Source organism: Colias eurytheme, chromosome 4, assembly GCF_061535395.1.
Source record: "Colias eurytheme isolate Ceu_HAF_F1 chromosome 4, ilColEury1 Martin Lab GWU primary, whole genome shotgun sequence".
In the NCBI taxonomy this organism is placed as follows: Eukaryota; Metazoa; Arthropoda; class Insecta; order Lepidoptera; family Pieridae; genus Colias; species Colias eurytheme.
In genome coordinates, this window is record NC_142983.1 from 5,238,314 (window position 1) to 5,249,959 (window position 11,646).

Genomic DNA, 11,646 nt, shown 5'->3' on the forward strand with positions numbered 1-11,646 from the left:
TGTTTAGCCTACTTACTGATGAGCAAAATTAATAATTATTAATTTGTTATTTAGACCTTAGAATTTTCGTTTATCGCTGTTTGCTGCTTTGATAGGTGCAATATCACTGCTCTAGATGTAAGTTATTAGTTTATAACATTTGTATCGTAATTTACAAAAAGGTGATGCTGCAGGTGGAATTTCTTTGACCTATTTTAGCTATCCCCTTACCATACCGATGTTAAAAAGGAAATGAATTTATGGGAAATAAATAAACAATTTATTTTTCTTTATTTGGCATCGCAACGGTTAGGTGACCAATATGATCTGAGTTCATAAATTTTAAGCAATGATATCTATTTTCGCCTTTGAAAACACCAAAAATACTACATAACTAGAGATTTGGAAAATAATATAGAGTTTAGTTGAAATATATAAGTGGTAAAAATTTTACTAATGAAAACTCTTCATTTGAAAGTGAGCCATAAGTATTATATATTTTGTAGAGTGTTGTAGAGTAAAATCATTTAAATTATCCACCAATTAAGTTTAATTTCATGATCAAAGCCATCTATAGACAGTATGAGAAATCATGTTCAAGTTACATTTTCAGGCTGGAGCCAGTTATTCAGTGCGATTTGGTAATTCCAACTTAGTTCACTAGATGTCACTGTATTTTTTATATTTTAAGCTCTTTTTAAAAGATATCATTTCTTTATTAAAGTAATGATTATAATAATGTTTCTAATGTTTTCTTGCGTTTTTATCGTATTATTTTGTACCTGAATGATATGTTGTATTTAGTATTAGTAGTATTTTATTTATTAAGATGTTTGTTAATATGTTTAGATATTTTTAACAGTTGTAGTAGGTAGCTACGTAATAAAACGTATGTTTTAAGACAAGTTAGAGCGTGAAAAGTGAGAACTCAATGTTATTGTTAGTTATCTAATTGTTATACAGGGTGTACCAAAAAGTAGTGATGAACGGAAGCTGAGAGGTAGAGGACCTAGAGGGCTATCCGAATCACCCCCATGTATGTTATGCGATTTTTCGTATTTTCGGAGTTATGACGTTTTTTTCAATTTTTCACCTATCGCCGAGTACGATGATATTTTCACTCATGCTGACGTCAATGATTGCGGAAGATGCTTGATTTTTTTTTGTGTGCTAAGCTGAAAGATAGGCCAATTCAGTATGGTAACATTTACTATCGTTAGATCTTTGAATGGAATAAAAAAAAGAATTAAATGGCAAGAAAGATAAAATTACCCAGTATGTTCACCACTTCAAGGGCCCGTAAAAAAATAAAATCACATAAAAAAAGTTTTCCGTTTGACTTTTAAAAACTTGCTCTATCTATCAGATAGCTACCCTGAAAATTTCATTTTATTATTCAGAAGGCTTCAATCGAAAAATTTAAATCTAAATGTGGTAAGTGCAAAAATTGAATTAACATTATGATCATTAAAACCAATAAATAGGTGTTTAATTACCAGAAATTTTTAAAATAACCCCGCTGTTGCTCAATGCAAGTGCGACATCACCGTAAAAAGTTGTCTTTTAAATGTCTGAATGCCCTTTTATCATTTTTAATGGTTTCTTCTGCTACTATGAATTTCCGGGTTATTTCGTCCAAATTGTGGCAGTCTCTCGCCTTGTAGTATACCCACGGAAAAAAATCAATAGGGTTTATGTCCGGAGACCGTGCAGGCCAGGCTAAAGGGCAAAGATACCCTGAAAGATGGATTGATCGTTGCAGCCTGCGCATGCGCCGGTGACGCCTGCCTTAAAGCCTGGCCTCTACGGTCCCTCGACCTAAACCCCATTGATTTGTTTCAATGGGAATACTAAAAAGACCTCGGCTACTTGAGAGAATGCCACAATTTGGACGAAATAACCCGGAAATTCATAGTAGCAGAAGAAACCATTAAAAATGATAAAAGGGCATTCAGACATTTAAAAGACAACTTTTTACGGTGATGTCGCACTTGCATTGAGCAACAGCGGGGTTATTTTAAAAATTTCTGGTAATTAAACACCTATTTATTGGTTTTAATGATCATAATGTTAATTCAATTTTTGCACTTACCACATTTAGATTTAAATTTTTCGATTGAAGCCTTCTGAATAATAAAATGAAATTTTCAGGGTAGCTATCTGATAGATAGAGCAAGTTTTTAAAAATCAAACGGAAAACTTTTTTTATGTGATTTTATTTTTTTACGGGCCCTTGAAGTGGTGAACATACTGGGTAATTTTATCTTTCTTGCCATTTAATTCTTTTTTTTATTCCATTCAAAGATCTAACGATAGTAAATGTTACCATACTGAATTGGCCTATCTTTCAGCTTAGCACACAAAAAAAATCAAGCATCTTGCGCAATCATTGACGTCAGCATGAGTGAAAATATCATCGTACTCGGCGATAGGTGAAAAATTGAAAAAAACGTCATAACTCCGAAAATACGAAAAATCGCATAACATACATGGGGGTGATTCGGATAGCCCTCTAGGTCCTCTACCTCTCAGCTTCCGTTCATCACTACTTTTTGGTACACCCTGTATTCTAAGCTTTTACAGCATATGATACAAAAGATATTCCTGGAAAATAATGTCGACTACAATTCGAAAAATACAACAATAAACCACATTCTCCCAAAACATTCTAAAACATTGTATAATATTTATTTGATAGATAAATTATTCGAATGCAGATTTATAACCAATACATAAAATATGAACTTTGCACGTTTTTCATAGCATTCGATATACATTAATCTAAATTTTTCATTTTATTTATTAGACGTAAACATATATACATATACTTACACTTTATTTTGTATATCATTATAAAAGGCTTTATAATTTTCCATTAACTTTTGAGGCTTCGTAAATGTTTTCAGTTATAATAAGCGTCATTTCCTAGTTTCAAGAAAATTACTTTATAGTCTGAAAATCATACAATTTTCAATTTATTAAGATTTTAATATGTGTATTGAAAATTGTATGATTTTCAATTTATTAAGATATGTGTGTGCGTTTTCTTTAATATATATTTTCAATGCATCTATAAATTTATTGTAAGTAAAGCAGCGTCTTATTTTTGAAAGTAATAACGTTCGTTATATATACGAGATATATTTTTTCCTTATTGGTTTTTTAGCTTTATTCCTTACCCTCGATCAGAGGCAGTGATTGTAACGTAGGAATAAGATTTGTGCCAGGAAAAATAAATAGTGACGGCGATCAATCCTCGACAATTCCAACACGAATCTTTGATTCTTTTCTTACGAGTGTTCATAAAATGCCGACAGCCGGGCTCTGTGTGCCAACTCCGCTTTTATGGAACTTTTTCTATAGAGGGACCGCATTTTTTTGGTTAATAATATTCCGAGTATATCATATTTAATGAGAGTGGTATCTACTGTTATTGTAGATTTTTTGTTTAGTTATCTAATGTTTAAGAAATATTGCAGTTTTTATTATTTGTTTACGGTTTATATTATAATATATTTTTCTATCTTCCATCTTAATATATATAAAGAGGGAGCTAAATTTACAAGAGTAGGTTTGTTGTTAGAAGTTATTTTAAGAGCTATAGACATGATTTTACAGTACATGTTTCTACAGTAAATAAATATATTCCTTAGTGTCGCTGTCACGGGATAAACAGCTAATTAAGAAAAATAAATGATAAACAAACAAAGGATTTATGTACCAACTAGGAGGTCGTTATTAAAACTGGACTTTTGCCACTCTCATAAATGATAACTACTTCTTAGGTGATAGGTACTTTTGTCATTCTAAACTCAATTAGTTAGGTACTCTTATAGCCATCAAACAAAAGTTTTCATTAAAAAAATCGTATTCTAGAAACAAAAGACTCAATAAAATTCACAACGCCATTTCTATTAGAAGTCAATCTCAACTACATATAACTTTTATGTTAGACTTTCAGTCACATTACACGCTTCGACGCGTACGAAAATTCGTACTACCTCGAAAATCGATGCAATGTTGATGGATTAACTGTAATGCGAAAGTCGTGTTCTTTTGTATTAAAGATCGCCGAAATTATTAAAGGCTAAGGACTAATAGCATTATTTTGCTACAACATTGTAATGTAATTAATACCCCTGTATTATATTCAATTTTGAATAACTTCGTAGCAACACCAACCAAAGCTGGATGATGTATTTCCACTAATCTCTAAAAAAATCTGGTAAAGGGAGCTTTCGCAGTCATTAGTTGGGGAAAACTTTCTTGATTGGTAAAATAGATTGATAAAGCTTCATTGTACCTTTCATATATTCTGCTATGTGTATTTACACTATATAAATTTTTCTTCGTAACACAGCCGTAAATTATATGTACGTATAACGTAAAATATATTTATTTAATAATTGGCAATGGTAATTCTGTGAAAAATCAATAAGCATTTTAATTTGCGATTATGAGTATCTCTCACAATAATGACTGGCTTTTGTGAGGATCATAATTCAAACTTTAAGTGTAATATATAATTTAAGATGAATATATATTCCATTCTAATATCTAACTTTTAATATAAGAATCATCAAACGAACATTAACATAATTTATCGAGCATGCCATTGTTTAGCATTTCATTTTATATTTTAAATACGGTTTAGCGACCCAATAAAGGAAGATTAATGTTTGCAAATAAACTTCAGCATGTATCTCAATTTTATAGATAATAAAATATTTAAGTACACGAGCGCACTTTTAAGATTAAGAGAGGAGATTAATTGTGATCCTCTCCTCGGGGCCACAACCAGAACTTAATTTTGCATCTTAAACTTGCTTCAAGCTAAATGCCGGATTAAACATCTTATAAAGTTATCCTTTAATCGTAACTTTTGCAACAAATGATGTTATGTAGGTATGTTTGTTTAATTACTTACACACGATAGACAATTTCATTAAGAATTTTGTTATAATGTTATATAAGTGTTATTTACTCTTTATTCTTTAAGTAAGAGTAGCCGCGTTACGATCTAGGTCTATTGGGTTCAATTAGTGCTCAAAATTTTCCAACAAGTACGCCGCATAAGGATAATCTGCAAGCCACTACACGAATAATCAATAAATGAAACATGTGAAATGCATCTGGCTCATACTGAATTAAGGAAAACAGACATTTTCTTTTTTTATATAATATACATACATATATAATGTACCTACTAGTGGATGAACACTCTAAATTTAAGCTTTATACTTTTACGAAAGTGAATTCTAAATTCATATCCCGTTTTAAAGATATGAAATAATTTTGCATCATTCATTTTTATAATACAAGGATAATAATATGCTGTTAAACGTGGTTAAATCTCCATGTAAAATTATGCGCCTGAATATAAATTGTAACAAATTGGCATGTGAAATATACGCAATCAAGCTCTCTTCAAATACGAACCGATTGAAAAGCTGCCCTTAACGAGCTCAACCTTTTGGGTCTGTAAGCTGTCTACATCCTTTTAGATTTAAACGTAATAATTACACATTCTTTCTATTTTACGTAGAAATCCAAATTCCATTTCAATAAATAAATTAGTTTTGCAAAAAGATTTCTGCGTATCTCTTTACAAAACTTGATGTGCGTGGGTATAGTTTAACTTTATGTTTGCTATTCCCAACAAATTAGAACGGTAAATCTTACCTACTTTGCTAATATCAACTTCTCAGAAGACGTTCTTATGTGTTGCTTAGAACGATACGTAATAATGTTTCTATGTGTAAGCATGTATTGTGCTACGAAGAGTGCACTGAGATTTCACGTCAAAAATATCTTAGCAGACTCATCACGAACAAGCCGTTGAAGATTCAAAGCCATGCTTTACCACAGTCCTTTTCTTTGTTCCTGTATGAAGGAAAACTTTGAAACTTTTGGAACAAACATTTTAAACAAGACCTTTATTTACGGTACCAGCCTAACTCAAAAGAAAATATAACATAAATTCATACGTTGAAGTTTATGCTTCACATCCCGCTAACCTGCTCAAAGTGATGTATATGAAACCCGTATAAATCTTAAACAGCTCGCAAGTTGAACAACTCCCAGCTGAATCGCCGTATCTTAATCTTGAAGTATACATCCGGGATGTTTACAACCTACATCCAGGCTGAACTTGATTGTATAACTAATAGAGTTACGAACTTCCCGACGGCGGGCGTTATGAACAAAATGTAAGTGAATTTGTCAAACGTGACTATATAATGAGCTCCCGGTAATGTACTTAACAGTTGCCGGTGGCAATCTCATTGCTGTTACGTTTTCTCCATTCACCATTGACGGTGAAAACGTGCTGTGTTAGTTTATTTCAAACAGACTTTCCGCTTCTTTGAATGCGACTGAAAAGCGGCCCTTTCAAGTACAAATTACGATTGTATTTGTTTTGGTTTGTAATGACATCAAAGTTAGGTGGATTATTATATCTTATTAAAGTCAAAGCAAACATTTCTATTTGCTTCCTAAAGTTTGCCGATGACGCGATTTCCCTGAGGGTTCGAACACACGTTATGCTCAGTTTTGTCATTATTCGGTGTTCTATTCCCCCGATTGCGCATATAATCTAATTGTAAAGCAAATTGTTTTCACTTTTGAGATATATACTACAGTAATATTATGCTTTTTACACATTTCACATATATATCCCATTATTAATAGAAGACCAGTCAGATGTTATTTGAATATAACCGCACATAACAATCAGACAATATGTAAAGAAGAAATCGATACCTACCAGATACACGCTTATCAAGGACGCAATTAAAAATACCTTTATTTACCAGCTTGGAAAACATGTTACTAATTGTTTTAATTCGGACTTTATTCAGTCATTGACTTTATTAATTAGGGATATACGCAGGACTGACGTCGTGCAACCGAAAAGCGTGACGTATGTAAATAATTAACATGAAATATAAATTGAATCATAGTACCGGCGACTGCTTTGCAAACGCGACATCATTTTATTAAAAGAGGTAGAAATTTTCGTTGAAAGCCGCTATCCGATTACCAACTGTATCCTGAAAGTGATGTCATCTGGCACCAGTTATGAGATGCAAGCGAGTTCTTAATTACAGACGTAATTTTGATGAAATAGGCTGAGTAAAAAAAAAGCAGTCGTAGATGATGCTAATTATCATCGTTCTTCTTCTTCTTTTTCTTATCAGCCGTGGGACGTCCACTGCTGGACAAAGGCCTCGCTCAAGGATTTCCAGTACGACCGGTCACCGACGGCCTGCATCCAGCGGCTCCCTGCCACTCGGACCGGTCGTCTGTCCATCTTGTGGGAGGTCGTCCCACGCGTCTTCCCGTTCGTGGCCTCCATTCCAGAACCTTTCTGCCCCAACGGCCATCGGTTCTACGGGCTATGTGCCCCGCCCATTGCCACTTCAACGTGCTAATCCGGCGAGCTATATATTATCATCGTTACTGAAAATAAATTATATCAGCTATAGTCATATCGCGACGAATTTTTGTTTTATTGTGAAAGGTTACATTTAATTCTCAATCTTATTATAAAGTATATATGAAATTAATTTGATGAGCAAGAAATGCTATCTATGTAATACGTGAAAATAAATTAATGTTCAATCAAAATACTCAAGTGAGTGTGGATTTTAATATGTTGATATTACATTAAAAATAACAAAGACGAATAATAAACAAGCATATTTTGTTCAACGAATAAAGGTTAGTTCATAGAAGTCGCTTTTGCTTTAAAATTGTTTCCGTGGCGAGATCATAATAATATTATATTTTATGTCCTTTTACATATCAAGCTCTTGCTGTTAATATTACAATAAATCCACAGGCATTTTTAATAACTGTCGTATAATTTATGTTTACGTAATAGAATAATTTACATTTACACTTTTACATGATTTACGCTATTAGTGTTATAAGAACTTATTTGTAGGTTAATAATTTAAACTGTTTTATTCTCAAATAATCTATAATATATACAACTCCGTCCAATGGGCTAGTTTCATTTCGAACAGTGATCGTAATTCCTTTCATTTAATAATCGATTGTGACAATTATATTGTTTTCACGCGAATAAAATATCTGTTGTTGTTACAGAGCACTTCGATCGCTATCTTTTGTCATCTGTGAATGAAAGCAGACGGGGATCGTTTCCCGAGCGATAATCGACAGGCGACAGCGATTGCGACGGCCTAGATTTATGACGTAATATTTGAGACGCGTTATGCCATAGGGTTGCCACTACAGAGTTTATCTGAATCGTATAATGTACAAGGTTGTTCTGTGTGTCACAAGGGAATTGTTTATTCGTGATAAATATGGTGTAGAACATAAATTAATTTAAAATATCTACCTATTAAATAGCGGGTGTGAAAAAATGAACTAAATAATAATAATAATTCAGAACCTTCAGATTTTTGTATTCCAATTGCAATGTTATTATGAAAAAAAAACACATTGCATTAGTAATACAAAAATATACAGCATTGAAACAATCTATTGATTTTATAATTTAACCAAGTACATATATTATATATGTATATATGTATGTATGTATTTATGTATAATATATTTATTATTTATGACATAATTATTTATATTTATTTATTATTCATTTTATTCAATTTTAAAGCATAATATGTAACCTAAATGTAACGCACCACCACCATAAAATATTATGTAATCCTTATGTTTTTGGGTTGTTAGGCAGAAATAGCTTACAGCGATAAGACCGCCCTCTGTACATATTATAATTTGTTTCACTCTTATTTTGTAATCTTGTATTTTTGTGTGCAATAAAGAATTTTTCATTCATTCATTATTTTGTAATTTAACTATGTGCTTAATGGCTTTAAACATTATGTTTTATACTTTTATAGATTTACGGGAATTTAATAGCAATATCCAATGACATTAAGTTTTCCTTACAAAGCGGTTCATTTGCAATTAACATATTTAAAATCCTTATATTACCTTCATAATATTTAAACTATTTAATTCTGAAAACAAAAACATCCGTTGGAGGTCTGTAAAAGGCAATTGGGTCAAGAAACGAATTTTAAATTAGGCTAGTTATGCATTAACAATCCTTTGTAAGTACCAACTTCAACTATGAATGAGGGTCATCACTTTTTTAGTTGACTGTTTTATTTTTGCGATGATTTTCATAACAAGATATGTGCCATACGGCTAATAAGGACAGTTGTATAACGTATGTCGTATTTATTATGAAGCTTATGGGCCAATATAAGCTAGTTACTAGATTGAAACAACAGGATATGAGCCAAAAGCATCTCGATTATTACGCTAATCATGTTATATGTTTTAGATGTACTATAATATATGTTAATATTTATAAAAAGGAAAGAGTGAGTGGCAACCCTTCACTAGTGAGTGAGCAATTTTGAACACCGCGGTAGTCTCGCCATAGCTTCCTTCCTGTTTATCTATGGTTTATTCACTATATTACGGCCTTGCTCCGATAATGTTTGATCAATATACGGTATTTTCTCTCATGTTTTTAATGAAAATCTATTTATTCTATGAAGATGATATACGCTGAAATTCGATACTTCATTCTTGTAAGATTTCTCATAACAAAATTTATTAGATCGAGTAAAAAAATATGTATAGCTAGCTGTATTGTTAAAAATACGTTAGTTTAATAAAAATAGGTTTGATTAATAAATTGCGCTTTTAATGTTTGTATTTCTATCTAGAGTTGACTTAATGCAGTCTAAAAACAACTACTGCTGTTGAATTTGCGTGTATAAAGGAATTTTCAATATCAATGATTTCTCAGGAAGCACCTAATAGCGAGTTTACACTTTTCAATGTTTAAATTTATATTCATTTTTATTTAAGTAGTTAATTTTACTATCTACTGTACTTTCATCGTAGTTTTTAACATAACGTTTCACGATTGAGAATTAAATAAATGTGGATGTAAAATAAAGATTGATATTATTTCCGTGTCGAAATAATAGAAATTTTGTAAACATCTCTTGCATCATTTTATCATTCTTCGTTCATTTTTATAACAACGTCAACTAAAACATCGTGAGAATATTACATAAACAAAGAACTGACGAAATTTAAAGATTATTTCATGAGATATGTTATTTATAAGGGTAGTTCAGAGTTCTCCAAATGTGGCACCGTCATTATTTATTTTAAAGAGGGTTGCCTAACGAAATTCACCGAATGATATCTAAACGACGTGATATGCAGTTTTTGCTGCCCACACACGCTTTTAATTTGTCATTTGGACAGTAGGAAAGTCATGGTTTTGCCTCGCTTTTTTCGCATTGAGCAATAATAATGTCACATTTGAAACCCTCGTCTACCCTTTTTACAGTACGTCACTAATTAAAGAACCTGATTTAATGTGACCCCCAATCTTACAGCCACGTTAAACAAAATTAAAATGCCAGAGCTTCATTAGACCTCAATTATTTTGTTAAATGTCAGTATAACACAATAAATTGTTATTCAGGATATATTGTCTATCTTTGCGCGAAAGACTGGATTTTGTTGCCTGTAGAGTTTAGCAAGTTGCAAATAATGTTTATGTGGAAATTTGTTCTTTATATAACTAATATAAGCATGAGAAGATTCAGTTCCATGCGTGGTAGTTCCTTTCAAAAATATTATATAAGTGAAATATTTCGGTGTACTAAATATCTCACTTTCTTTATGGGTAGTTTATTTATTTTCATATGCACGGTTAGTCCATTGAATAAAAAGTTCTAGAGTGCGTGAGTTAGTAACGTAAGATGTTTCTTCGGAAACATGTCAAGAGTCCCTAGGTAATAAACATACTAAAACCCCGGGCCACTAGGAGGAGCCCCGGAGTGGGGGGAGGGGGAAAATGGGTCCATTTTTTCATTTTTCGCTTAAATCTCAAAAACGGTACATGTTAGAGAAAAACTTTCAAGGAAAAGTTGAAAGGCCATAAAATTATCTACAAGTTGTACCTGAATCATTTTTTCCTATATCCTACCGTTTCTGAGTTATACGCAGTAAAACATGATTTTGGCTCAAACAATTTCCACATCAATCGATCAAAAAATATTTCTTTCTTCCAAAAAACTCAAAAGTGCAACTTGTGACCGGTACTGATAGATTGCTCTTAATTAGGTCTATAATTGGTAAAATAAACACATTCCTCCATGGAAGCCTTTAGGAGGAATCGATTGTCAAAATATTATATTATGGTAGTTTGAGTTACTGAACTTGATCTTTTTATTTTTTTCTTCCAAAAAACTCATAAGTGCAACTTGTGACCGGTACAGATAGATTGCTCATAATTGGGTCTATCATTGATAAAAATACCAGATTCCAACACGGAGGCGTTTACGGGGAATTGAATTTTATTAGGGTAGTTACGATACTTGAACTTTTTATTTTTTTTCTCCAAAAAAACTCAAAAGTGCAACTTGTGACCGATACTGATAGATTGCTCTTAATTAGGTCTATAATTAGTAAAATAAACACATTCCTCCATGGAAGCCTTTAGGAGGAATCGATTTTCAAAATACTATATTAGGGTAGTTTGAGTTACTGAACTTGATCTTTTTATTTTTTTCTTCCAAAAAACTCAAAAGTGCAACTTGTGACTGGTACTGTTAGATTGCTCTTAATTAGGTCTAT